This window comes from Gambusia affinis, linkage group LG21 (assembly GCF_019740435.1).
Source record: "Gambusia affinis linkage group LG21, SWU_Gaff_1.0, whole genome shotgun sequence".
Lineage (NCBI taxonomy): Eukaryota > Metazoa > Chordata > Actinopteri > Cyprinodontiformes > Poeciliidae > Gambusia > Gambusia affinis.
Genome location: NC_057888.1, coordinates 19310356 through 19324099, shown reverse-complemented (window position 1 = coordinate 19324099; position 13744 = coordinate 19310356). Strand labels below are relative to the sequence as shown.

General features: G+C 44.3%; 1 protein-coding gene across 3 annotated transcripts in view; it reads right to left on the bottom strand.

Moving 5' to 3' along the window:
- Positions 1-13744, bottom strand: part of nrp1a (neuropilin 1a) — a 79503-nt gene that overhangs the window by 54626 nt on the left and 11133 nt on the right. The window lies entirely within an intron of this gene.

The following is a 13744-nucleotide window of genomic DNA, read 5'->3' as shown; positions in this document are numbered from 1 at the left end:
TATGATAACAACTCTCCTCTATTAACCTTTTAACAACATCTTTACCAGCGCTGCTCTGAGACGTAGCTCCTACAATGAGCTCAGCGGATGCGCCAGGTGTTTGCTAATTGCTGCTGGCTAGTCTGAAGGAGCTGACTGGGGGACGGCTGCTCTGTGAGGCAGAAGCTGCAGCAGCTTGGAAACTGAAGCGCTGAGGTGGAGTTTTGTCCCCATAGGCGGAGCTAGGTCCACCCAGTCGTTTTGCACAGATGAATGGCTGCCACAGGAGATTGAAGGATTTCTCAAACAGGCATGACATAATCAAGGCAACACTCCAGGTACGTTTTTGATGAGGGAATAACATTATAACATGATGTAAAGCTCAACACAGGTGATTTTGCCCCTTTAAGTACCAAATTCGAGCTAAGTGGTTGTTCACATCCAGTCTAACCACCGGATCACACGCACAGCATTCCTTACTCATACAGGATAAAAATGTAGGGCTGGAGCTTTATTACATTTTCTGTTCTTAGACAGAGCAGATGTTACGGGTATTTATAATCCACACACTTCAGCATGTCATTCAAGCGGATGATCAGACTCCCGTCTATGGAATGGGATTACATTTAATTAAGTCAGAGCGGAGTTTGGGAGCGAGCGAGGCGAGCTTTGCAGGGACACAGGCCGCGGCGCAGAAACACGTCCGAGGAATCTGGCGTGCAAAGACCTAAGCTGCTAAAGGAGAAAGGCTGAAGGTCCAGCCAACGAGGGTGGTCCGATCAGCCTGTGCAGACATCGGTGTGAGCGTGAGCTCTGGGGCACTCGTTAAAAGTCGACAATAAACGCTTTTGATTTGCGGTTTTCACTCCAGTCCCTGCCTATGACGGCCTGCGCTCGTGGGTTTGAAGGACAGGTAGAGACGACGTTTCCATTCCGTGGTTTTATTCTGAGTGAAAGCTCTCGTTTTTTCCTTTTCTTTTCTTTCTTTTTGGGTTGGTTTTAGGTTTCCACTCTTTCTAATTGCTCATGATGTGGATTTCTGACAGATTTCCACCACTGCCAGCTACTTATTGAAGATTTTCCCGGCATAAACGCTCACGACCGTCAACCTCCGTCATCTTCAGGGAGCGGATGAATAAGCTGCAATTCAAAGACAGTCAAGCAGAGATTAATTTTGATGTATGGGAGAATAACAAGTAGCAGGTGTGTGGTCACGTTCACGCCTACACACACCCACACACATCTCCTTCTGTCTATTCAGAAAATGTTCGCCCCCCAGCAATAGGGGCCTATTTTCATAGTTTTGCCTGATTCCCAAATTACTGTCAAAACATCAGGTCTCCTTAGTGATTCTGAACTCACTTAATGCATGGCCTTTTTTTTTTCTTTTCCCCCACCAGAACGTGATTTACACTTTGAATGGCAGCGCTGTCGAGTGAAATCATTTAGTCGCGGTTTGACATGCATCAGCACGCAGGATTTGACACATTTTTTATTTTTTTTATCCTACACCTGTGTTAAATTTTGAAAAATAATATTTGCAAAATGGAAGACTAGTTATGGGGAAGGGATTTAGAGGAAATGGGAAATGGGGGTTATGAATATTAAGGCGAGATGAGAAGCTTAGGCAGCAAGACGAGAGGACAGAAAAAAGTGACGCTGCTCCCGGTGGAACAGAAAGCGAGGGGACGACTCGGTTCGGCCCGACTCCGAAAAACATTCCTGTGTAATTTAAGATTCGCCGCAAAATAAGCTAACATTTTGTCACCTTCCAGACACGAGATTTAAATGTATTTTATTGGGATTTCATGCCATAGACCAACGCAAATAAATGTCTCAAAGTGTGGTGTGCGGGTTTTTAAGATTCAGATCTTTATACGTGTTCCAATGGGAAATTAATTGTACAGCAAGTCACAATGAAAACAACAATTAATATTTAACAACAGGGCGTGGCATTAAATGACTCTGCTTCGATCAATAGAAGTTCAAAACGTGAAACTTGCCAAAATCCAAAAAAAAATATTTAAAGTGCTGGTTGGACTAAAAACAAATAAATACATCTTTCTTAAAAAGTGAAATCCCTAACTTTAAGAGACAACAACGCTCTATTTAAACTCAGTGGTTCGAAATATAATAATGTCATTTCATATCACAATCAAGTAACTATGTTCCTTTCAGCTGATATAAAAATGCTGCATGTAAACAAATATGACCTACATTTGACTTCAATATTTAACACTTTGATTGTGAGCCTCTGTCTCTTTAAGAAACTCCTCTTTCTGCCTTCATGAAGTCATCACAACATGGCTCCTCTAATAACCCTTTAATAACATTTTTACCAGTGTTGCTCAGAAAAGTAGCTCCTATCAAGAGCTCAGCAGATGGACAGTTCCACCAGGTGTTTGCTGATTGGTGCTGGCTAGTCTGAAGGAGCTAAGTGGGGGAGTCGCGGGGAAGGGCTGTGAGGCTCGGAAGCTTGGAAACTGCAGCTCTCGAAGGAAGAACTAGATCCACTCGGATATGTGGCTCAGTGGAATGGTTGCCACCGGAGATTAAAGGATTTCTGATCACTCCAGGTATGTTTCTGATGAGCTTTAAAATATAACATGATATAAAGCTGAAAAAGTTGATTTTACATTAAATGAAAGTGAAGACTATCCTGGATTATCACCAGTCCCACCACTCTGAGTTTAGCACTGGGAAGAAAGAAAGTCCCATACTCTAAAATGGACACCTTCAAGATTGGCTGCATCTTGAAAACTGATAAGCCAGTTGTGTTCAGGAGAAACTGTTTATTGTCAGGTGTGACAAAGTTTGAGCTGCTTGGTGACAGGAATGATTGTAAGACAACCCTAAGAACAACACTGCTGGTATTACAGCAATACCAGCAGTAATAGCTGGTATTGCTGCACTCCATAAAGTGGATGTCATATGGAAATCCCTTCATATATTACTTCAGAAACCATATGACTGGTTTTCTTCCTCCGTATTCATTTATTTTATTTTATTTTATTTTTTTAAAATCTGTCTGCGTTTCTTGGGGAATCTCTGCCTTGCTCTGGGTTCTTTTTTTTTCCCTTTTGCCGTCTCCATGTTTCTCCTGTGATTATTTTGTGATTTCAGTCCAGGTCTTTTTCCTCCTAATTCGTCAGGCCGCCAGCTGTGGAAACAGCCCCGCTCGGCTTCCACAGGCACCGCTTTGTTCCACCTCCCCCTTTATCAGCTACAGCTCCCTGAAAGAAAACACTAGTTTTGCATGTTGTTTACAGTGTGTTTCTCCCCTGTGCTGTGATCAAATATTCAGGAAGTCACTCATTTGGTGGGCTCCTGTTAGAGTGATGTCATACCGTCTACTTGGAATAGCAGTTATTTGAGTTCTTTATTTTCCAGCCACAAATGATTGAGCAGAAGTAGTTGGTATGACATTTTTTTTGTGGGGTCTCCTGGCTCACAGCAGAGAGCATTAATCTTCTCGTAGCCCTCCTCCGGTCTATCAGCAGACTTATAATTCACCTCAGATCCTCTGTCTCTGCAGCTATCTCACCCTTCCCCGCATTGCAACTGCCAAAAGCCGAGCTTTGCCAGACGTCTTGAAAAATTGATGCTGAGATGCATCACCGAGACGAGGAAGAGCAGGGCGCATTAGTACAGCTGGGGGAGCTCTGCCGAGTGTCGAAAATGCATATTGTGTCGGGCGAAACGGTGTGTTGGCATTCGCAGATAAATAGCATCACTCTTCTTCTTCTTTTTTTTTTTTTTAACCAATCAAAGAAGAAGAAGTTGTTTACTGCATTTTTACCCCGGCATATCATCAGCTCTGATGGCCCTCGTTAAGGCGACGCACCGGGGGGGAATGGAAGGCAGATGGAAGAGAGACGCACCGGTTTCGGGAAGAAGGGGGGTCCTCGCTGTGAATGATAGGAACCTATCTCTTCAAAATATCTCTATTTGTGCCTAAATGAGCGGCGCGCCAACCAGAACTCCAACGGTTCCGCTCCGGTGCATCCACGCTCCCCCAGCTCGGTTAAACGCGGGTCCGTCCGGGGCCTCGTCATCTGGAAGGCGTTTATTGGGGGAAGCGCTCGGCTGGGCGGTCCGATGCCGTCGAAAGTCTCTCCCGTTGCCAGCTGTGCTAAATGTAGCTCCAATCTACCGCTCTAAGCGCCTGTGGGTACTCGCTTCTGTGGTTCAGGGCCTTTTTGGGGGGTGCGACAACCTTGATCTGGGATCATAAAACAAGTTCGTGGACTTGTCCCACTTAGCAAAAGCCCCAGACACAATCACAGTTTGGGTGTTTTTGGCACTGCTCTATTTCCCCCTGACCTCTCAAGTTAAACTTAAACTCTTCTTCTCGGCTGGATGTGAGGTGCTGCTTACGTTTTATGACTACTGTTCCATTTTCCCCTTGACAATACAATCCATTTGAGCCATGCAACTATTTAGCTTTCAAGTCTGCTTTGGGTCTTCGTGGGCAAAGGCACAACACACACACACACACACATTTGGACACACAGTGAGCAGCCTACCACAGCGCTAATAGTGAAAACCGTTTGCGAATCCAGTGGGGAAATTAAAGAAATAAAAAAAGAAAGAAAGAAAAGGGGGTAGGAGAGTAAGGGGGCGAATGTAATTCTCAACGACCTTCGCTTCACCAACCCAAACATATTAGGCTGCCTTCTTTCTTCAGGCACAGAGAAAAAGCAATCCGCCAGTGTCAAACGAGAACATTAGTCCTCCGCGCAAAGCTGAAGAGAAGGCGACAAACCGGCGGTCTAACAATATAACAGTTATATTGCCTGAAGCTTTCCCATGGAAATAATCTGTCCTCCCGCTATAAATGTCTGCTTGATATGGTTCTACAAAGGCAATGCAATCTGAAGCAATGGAATAACGCTATGACAGACTGTATAAGCCTCATAGAATTGGTTAGCTTCCTTAATCAGACCATTTATAAGCCGGGGCCATTCTGCAGAAAATCCCAGAACAAGAGCTTTTTCTTCAGCTGCATCCAAAACCATAATGTCCAGCCCATTTGCTCGGTTTTCTCTTTTCTGGTTCTGACAGAGTACAGCTTGTTGTTGGGGGGGAAAAAAAACAACTAACAAAAAAAAAAAAACCCATCTCACCTACAACATGTCAAAACACCTCCGGGTAACACAAGTGCAAATACCTTAACAGTGAACTCTGGACAGCTCTGTGAGGTCCAAGGAGAGTTAGCAGAGAGAGAGAGAGAGAGAAAAAAAAAGGAACTTGGCTGTCAGCTGTCAGAAAACTCCAGCTCCAGCGGATCTCAGGTATTAACAAGTCCCCGTCTAACAAACGGTCAGTTGGGGCCCAGGAAAAACATCATTAACATTTGTACTGGGGCCCAAAGTCACGCTGATCTCTGAGTTACTGAGACGGCTAACCTCGCAGGACTCCCACGCTGCCTCACAACCGCAATGGAGATTCATTAACCCAAGCAAGGCCAAGAGGTTCCCTTTTTTTTTTTCTTTGGGATCAATTGAGTCATAACTCAGTTGCCCTGGGCAGATACAGCTACACTCTCCAGCCTCTTTATTAGCTACTCCTTGCTAATGCCTGAGTTGCACCCCCGTTTCACCCTAGAACTGCCACAAGTATTTGTAGCAGTGATTCAACGAGGTGTGGAAAATGCTCCTCGGAGATTTTAAACCACATTGCAACAGATTTATTAGCTAGACATTCATATACTGTTCCAAAGCATTCCAAAGATCCTCCACTGGTCTGAGATCTGATGACTTTGGAGACCATTGGAGTGGAGTGAACCTATTTCTATGTTCAAGTTAGAGACAATTGTGAGTGGGTAAAGTGCCCAATCATTCTACTTAAGTCAGAGCACAACATTTTTGTTACTAGTAAAAATTAGCCATCCAAGAAATTCCTTAAGAATAAAAATGTATTTTGTGAAAGGTTACTCAAGTACTTAGTAACTGATCAAAACATCAATCATTTAATATTTAAAAATGACATTGTTACACAGACCAAAATATAAAGTCATGTATAAATAACAAATCCAGCAAAAGAATCAGTTTTGATAATCAAATATTTTCAATATATAACTTATGTAACTTTGACAGAAACAGCAGGTGTGTGTCTGGTGAATTTTTGGCTAAAAGGAGCTTCTTCATTCGGTGAAGTTTCTCACAGTGGGCAGAGGATCCTGAAATTTTACTCAAGTGAACTCGATACGTCATGACAAAACTACTCAAGTAAAAGTAAAAAGTACAACATAATAAAAATATTCTTAAAAGTATATTATTTTTCCCTAAAAGTTATTCAAGTAAATGTAACTGAGTAAACTTGACTAGTAACCCAACTCTGGTCTTCTGGACACCCGGGTTGTGGTGAGTTGTGATGAGACTGAACCAGTCTACCACATTCAGAGTCGCCCTCATTTTAAAGCTCGATTTGAGGAAGTCATCTTTATGTTATTGTTCACATCTAGAAACAATAACATAACGCCACACAACGCCAGAGGGCAAAAAGATTAATGTCTGCATGCCGTCCATAATCACGACGCTGCAGGGAAACAATTCTGTTAATAAATTCAACCTGCCGATGTAGGTATTATTAATACCTTTGCCACAACAAAGGGAAAATAACACAGAAAAAACCGATGAGGAACAACCCAAAAGCACACATATTCTTTTTGGTTTTTTCTCGTTCTTTGTGTTGGCTACGCTACTGCCATAGCATCTGTCTTGACAATGTTACAGTTGTCAGAGATAAGCTAGCATAACTGACCTGCTTTCCTCCCCCTTGATATTTTTCTTCTTTTACACAAAACTTTTCAATGACCTGTAAAATGTGATAATCTTGGACCTTATCTAGTTGTCGTAGTGTTGACTATTAATAGCAAAGCACGGCGTCCCTTTTCCTCTTCCAGAAATTTATTGGCGATTGGCAAAAAAGTTAGGTGAGCATTACTGCCACCACACCAACCAGCAACCTTTTCTTTTATATATCATGCATTCATTTAAGATTTAGCACATTATGTTGACAACTTGACAGCTGAATCCAACGATGCCGTTGTAGCCATCGCAAGCTAGAAGTGTTTTTTTTTTTTTGCCGTCCAGGACGTAGCTGGGGGGGAAAAGGGGGAACCTGCGCACGTGATGTCACGTCGCAAAATGTCTTCATGTATTGAGCTGCTGAAATGTGATTCGGTGTCTGTATAAATAAGCAGCTGAAAAGATGCACCATCAAACATTACCACTGAGAGAATGTAGAAAACCTCTGTAAACCATATCTACATCTCTGTGCTTACAGCTACACAAACAAAAATAAAAGAACCCTTCTATTGACTCGCACAGAGATTCTCTTTTTTCTTCTTCTTCATCAAAGCAGCATATCAAACTGCTTTGGCAGATGCTCGACCACAGAGCATAAAAAATAAAATAAAATAAAAAAATATCTGCAGACGTTTAAAGCCATCATCATCGCAACGAATGTCGGGACTCCGCAGAACGTAGCTGCAGGAGCTCCAGAGTGTGGCGAGTCACTCAGCAGGGACCAAACCACCAACCAATCAAAGCTGATGGCTTCAGAAGTGGTTCCCCCCAGGGCGGGTCTGTTTTACACACCATATATATTTCCGCAAGCACGGACGAAGATGAAATATACGGACGCAAAAGCCGGATATTTTCCCCCTACTTGGCCCAGCTGCGCCCGCTCCAATAAGTGTCCGCGGGAGTCGCCTCCGCCGCTCGGCTCGGCTCGATGCTGCAGAATATTTTTAGATGCCGTAGCTCATCGTTCCCAATCTCGCCTTGGCCACGAGCTTGTAGAGCATATTCCTATGCTGCAATTATCATTAGCACTGATGGATTTAACATGCTCGCATCCATTAGCTTCCCTAATTACACTGTCGAGAGATCTGCTGTCGCCAACAATCAAATTAATGAATTTGGCCGTTTAGGCTCTATTATTGCATCCAGACTCCCTCTGCAACATGCACAATAATCCCTTATTCAGAAATATGAGCACAGATAGGGGGAAGGATTTCTGTCCCCAAGGGTGGAGGCACGGTTTATAAGTCAGAAGTGGAGGGTGTGGAGTTTTGAAGGAGCAAGAGAAAGTCCTCGATCGCCCCCACTGTAAGACTTCCAACGCTCTGACCCCTGAGCAAGCCCACTTCTGTTCAGCTGATTCGCTTTCTGCTGCTATTACAGACCGCGACACGCCTTCGGGGTCAAAGAAGAGCTGCGTCTACTGCAATACATCTTGCTAGGAGCGAGTTTCTCCCCTAGTTAAACCTGTGAAGTGTGACAAATAGGTCAGAACAACCTGACTGTGTAGTAATCTCAACATACACCAGTTGCTCCGCCACAAAGACGGGCTTCGCTTGGAGTTCATTGTGACGGATAATAATATTAATTGACGGTGTCCTCTGTTTCTGTTTGGGGGTTCAGAAACAGTTTTCTTGTCTGAATTTCACATCTTTCCAGACCCAGCCTCCAACCCCCCCCAAAAAAGGCTTGCATGTCCTAAAATCAGGAAATGTGTCTAGCAAAAAAAAAAAAGATCATGGTTGTGAAGCTTGCAAGGACCAATAAAAGTTAGCAACTTTATAATCGCCATTTGTTAACATTTTGTGCTTTCTAATCATTGACTGCATTCACAGCATGCCATATACGTATCAAGGACCTCATCTCTCTTTCTGTCGCACATCATTTTTTCCCATCTCAAATGTTGTGAGATTGACTAAGTGCCGTGATTTAGAAAACTGCAAAATGAAAACACATTTCGCATCGGGTTTTTTTCTGCTGTTAACTGGGCCTCAAACTTTCAGATATGCTGTGTTCACAGCAATTTTTGAGTGCAAATGTTAATATCCCCACTCTGCGAGTGAGCTTTTTACAAATGAAGCAACTCACCCTTTGGCTTGTTTGAAAAAAAAAAGGAAAACAAAAAAAAATGAAAGAAACCCTTCATAAACTTAGCAGTAATGGCCTTATTATATAGTCATTCCAACTGAGAGCTGTGTAATAGATCAATTATACACTCTCACTTGAAAAGGTTCAACATTTTCCTAACACCACAGCCTGAAACTCTGTGATATGATTCACAAAGCACCCCAGCAAAGCTGGAAACTGGTATGAAATTCAAAGGCAGAAAAAAAAAGGAACGGGAAGCAAAAGATAGAGGGGATGAAAGGGAGGCACATGTTGTCTCAAAGCGAGAGGGAAAGAGAAGGAGAACCTGCTGCAGACCATTTCTGGCGGTCATTACTGGAGGGAATGGCTCCCATTTGTCCCACCTTGACATTTGAGAGGATCTCTGATTACACAGAGAGCGAGGGGGCGGGCAGAGGTGAGCGAGGAGAGAGTCCTCCACAGGGGTCGGCGGCACGGCTCGGATGATGCGCTGTCGCTACAACAATGAGAAGTCAAGGGTAAAAATAACAGGGAGCTGGAAGGGAGGGACGACGCGGCCCAGCAGGAGGGTGGACTTTTACAGTTGTGCTTTTCGAACAACAACCTCTCTGCCTCGTTTTTGTTGCTCCCTCTCCCCATGAATCACCTGAGCGACATGAATACAACGACATGTTGCCAGGGGTTCGGCTGTTTCTTCGAGGTTTGTTATCCTGTTTGAACCGGATCTGATTTCATGTTCTGAGTCCAACGTTACAGTCGTGAAATACGTTTTGGGAGACGACAGAATTGTTTGGCTCTGCAAACAATGCATTTAATCTAGTGCATCTGTAATCTGACATGTTACAAATGACTTTTCTTTCCTTTTTTTTGCTAAGTGACTAAGAAATATATGTTTGGTGTAAATCTTGCCCCATCACAAAATGACCAACTATCACCTTGTTCGTGCAGCGAGTCACAATGCCACAAAGTGCCTCAAAGACATTAAATCCCCAGGAATCTGAACGCTATGGAGAACCTGTGGATTGTTCTACAAAAGCAAGTGGATCAACAGATACCAACAGACTGATTGATGGCAAATAGACCTTGTTTTATTAAGTCCAAATGACCCCAAAGCGCTTCACACTATGTTCAGTCATTCACCCATTCATGCACACATGGTGCCAAGCTACTGGACACCAGCCACAGCTGCCTTGGGGCAATCTGTCAGAGCCGAGGCTGCCACCGGATCCTCTGACCACTGGGCACTCGGGTGAAGTGTCTTGCCCAAGGACACAACACTGATTGTGGGACGAACTCCTAACACCGTCGCCTCCATCCCAGTCAATGATTAACTACTGGCACTAAGAAAGCAAGAATGGCTCGTTATCAGTCATAATTTATCTGAGAAATTCCCATCAGAGTCTAATTAGTTAGATTAAATTACAGAAATTATAATTGTAAAAATGACTTTTTGCCTGTAGTGGCCTTTATTTGACAGTGAGTTAACAAGAAAGCAGGTTGTGAGAGAGGGGGAAGACATAGGGCGAAGGTCAACGGGCCTGGACTCAAACCCATGACTGCCGCTCAGAGGACTGAGGCCTCTATGCATAGGTCGCACTCCCACGTACACTGAGCTCTAACATAAATGTAAATTTTATCTGTTAGTAAAGCTATTTCAGAGCAACAAAATACAACATTCATGTCAACGCCAATTTTTCTGTATAATTATAAGGCAAAACATTCTGATATTTGAAAACAATTTGGACTAAGTCACTCTGTGAGACAAACTTTTGAGTAAAATGATTCCCATGTACTTTTTATGGCTCGAACATTTCATGAGCTGGCAAGTGGGGAACAACAGCAATGATACGCTTTCCTCCAAAACCACATTTAGCAAGTAAATTGTCCGTCTGCTTCTGGAGCTAGCAGAGGGCCACCGACACGCTCCTGCATGCGAGGAGCGTGTCGTACTTGAAGAACCCGAGAGGAGCAGAGGAGTCAGAGCAGAGGTCAGGAAGAGGTAAAGCCATTGAAAGCTAGTCAAAACCACCATGCCTGTCCACAATGGACAGGAAGTGAGGAACAGTAAGGTGCGACTGCCTTTGGTGGTGTTATGGGAAACTGCTGAGCGAGATAGAGAAGGCATGCAGAGTTGTAGACTGAAGGAGCCAAAAAAGACTATGGAGCTAGTTCCAAAACAAACTGCAACATAACTACAAGGGGTTCGGCAACATGATCTCTTGCATGCTAACATTCTCACACAAGGATTTGCAAAGGAAAGGACACTTGAGGGCAGTGGTAATAATAACTGTACTGGGATTTATTCAATTAAACACTCCATCCGTTCCCCCTGGTGCTCTTCCTCCTCTTTCTCTTCCCTGACCTCCCTGGAGTCTGTGAAAGGGTTGACAGAGGGGAAGAGCGGTGGGGAGGGTCAAAGAGCAGGCTTGGCTGGATGCATCATGACCCGGTCATCTGGCTGGACATGGAGGACTTGCGCTCACACCCCTTGGGAATGTTAAGGAGGATGGTGTATGCACCTAACCCAAACAGTCAGAGCTAGTCTAAATCAACCCAGCAAACAGGAGACGGCTATTTCTAAATCTCTACAGGAAACAGACATAAAGTGAAATGGAAACATAAAAAAAGAATAGGATGTTTCCATAAGGGAAGGATATTTGCCGCTGTTGTCCGAATCTGGCAGCTTCCTCTGAATGTAGATCAGTTCAAAGATGCGGAGTCTGACGTTATAATCCCCATCTCTTGCGTCTTTTTGTAAGCCAGCAATGTTCCCCCCTGCGTACACAGAGCTCAGATTTTCCAATGATGGAGCACTTTAGAGGCCAAAAAGTCCATGCTGCGCAGGACACTTGCCAAGTGGTACATCTCCTCTGGCATCGACCAAGGAGAGGAAATTTCTTGGCACCACACAACTGATATAGTTTCTGCTGGTCAGTCACCTGCTGCCAACGTTTGAAGGACGGTGTGACACTTCCCACTTGCTCTCCTGACAATCAAACATTGCCTGGCTTATTTGAGGCCTTCAGCACTGAAGAGAGAGTCTCTCCCGTCACTTATCTGGTGCACACAGGGGTCATCCTGGAACGGCTGGCCAGGCGCCAGAGGAGCGGGCTACTAATAATACTTTCAGCACTTTAGCCCACTGAGATAATGCCAGAAAAGATTGCTGTTAGGCTGTCCTCTTTCACATTTTCCCTTCTCTAATGGAAGAAATAGGGGGCTGCGAAGAGAACGCAATTGTTGCCGCAATGAAAAGGACAAACCACAACTAATGTTGGCAATTTAGTGTGGAGAGATCATGCAAAGAGCAAACAAAGCGAGGGATTGTAGAGTGTCTCTAAGTCAATCAGAGAGCAGCTGGGTATCAACCCATCAATCACTGTCTTCCCCGCCGCACTGGCCCAATCACGGAGGGCTGAGTGGCGGAGAAACGAGCAACACTGCAGCCTGCTGTGGGCAAACATAGCAACCCAAAATAACCCCGGGGAACCAAGAGAGCTTGGCTTCCTCCTTCCTATACCAGCCTCCCCTCTTTACCTACTGCACACAAACTTTGGCTTCACCAAAGCACCTCTGGGAACTTATGAGTTAGGATCCCCGCGGTTGCTGAGCCCTCCCTCCTGTACACCAGTCCAGTAAGAACGGGGGCATTGGGGCGACAAACAACCTGTGCCGAACTTCAGTCACATCAATCAAAATCATAGGGCTGTACTCAAGGTTAGGATGGACAGGGGGCCTGTTTAAGTTGTACCCTAGTGCTCACCAACTGACCAAGGTGATCCTATGCCACCTACAAACAATGACTTGAAGGAACTCATTATCATTCCCAAATTAGATTGTTATTCCTTGTATTTTTTTTAAATGTGAGTGTGGGAGAGACAAACACAATGTCTAGCTAAATCTAATTATTTTGTGACTGCCAATGGAAAGCCTCCCACTGTCTAATCCATATAATTCATTCCTTGTAATCTTTCCTGAATAAAAAGTAAGATAGAAAACAGCTGTTTGTGTGGTTCGCAGCGTCATTCTAGAAAAACTTCTGTATAGGGAAGCTTGTGTTGGTTCAAGGCTGGAAGGAAACACAGAACAGAAAAAACATCAGCCATGTCCCAAAAGCAGCTCATGGACATTATTAGTCTATGAGTGGCTCAGTCCAATCAGATAAAAAAAGAAACAAAACAGACAGACATGCGAGAGTGTGGTGCTTTCATGCTGTCTCAGATTTCTGACTGGTGCTTGAAATCCAGTGGCTTATTTATGAGCAAGAATCCTCTTTCTCTCCTCCTCTCCGTATTCCAGCCTCTCTCTGCTCCCCTCTGCTGCGAGGGGGGAACTCGCGTCCCGCTGTGAGGCAGAGTGGCTCGCCTCCCAGTTGTGGTCAGGCTGTGCATGAATCAAAGCGGTGACAGAGCAGCGGGGAGGACGGCAGATGCCACGGCCAGAAAGCTTTTCAATCAGACTGCCCTTCCAAGCTGCGGTCAAGGTGAAACACCTCACCGGTGGATAAAAAAAAAAAAAAAAAAAAAGACATTCAACAGCCTTATGCGTGCACACACACTTACAATGACCTATTTTAATCCTGCTCATTAGCCAGGAAGTAACCCCTCTACAGTTAAAGGAAATAAAAAGAAAGAGTAATGAATGTGAAGGCCAATGGCTGTCTCATTCGACATCTTTGTCTGCTGTCCGGGAGTCGTTCCCCTCGACTTAATTAACAAGGTGAGCACTCAAAAACACATGAGCGCGGCAGCTTTGCTCCTCTTTTGCCTTTAAATGCCGCCCCTTCCTCATCACTGAACAACACCGCTGCGTTGCAAACAGACGTTTAAAACGCAGGATGCCTTCTCTTTTTGCACCGTTTCACCATG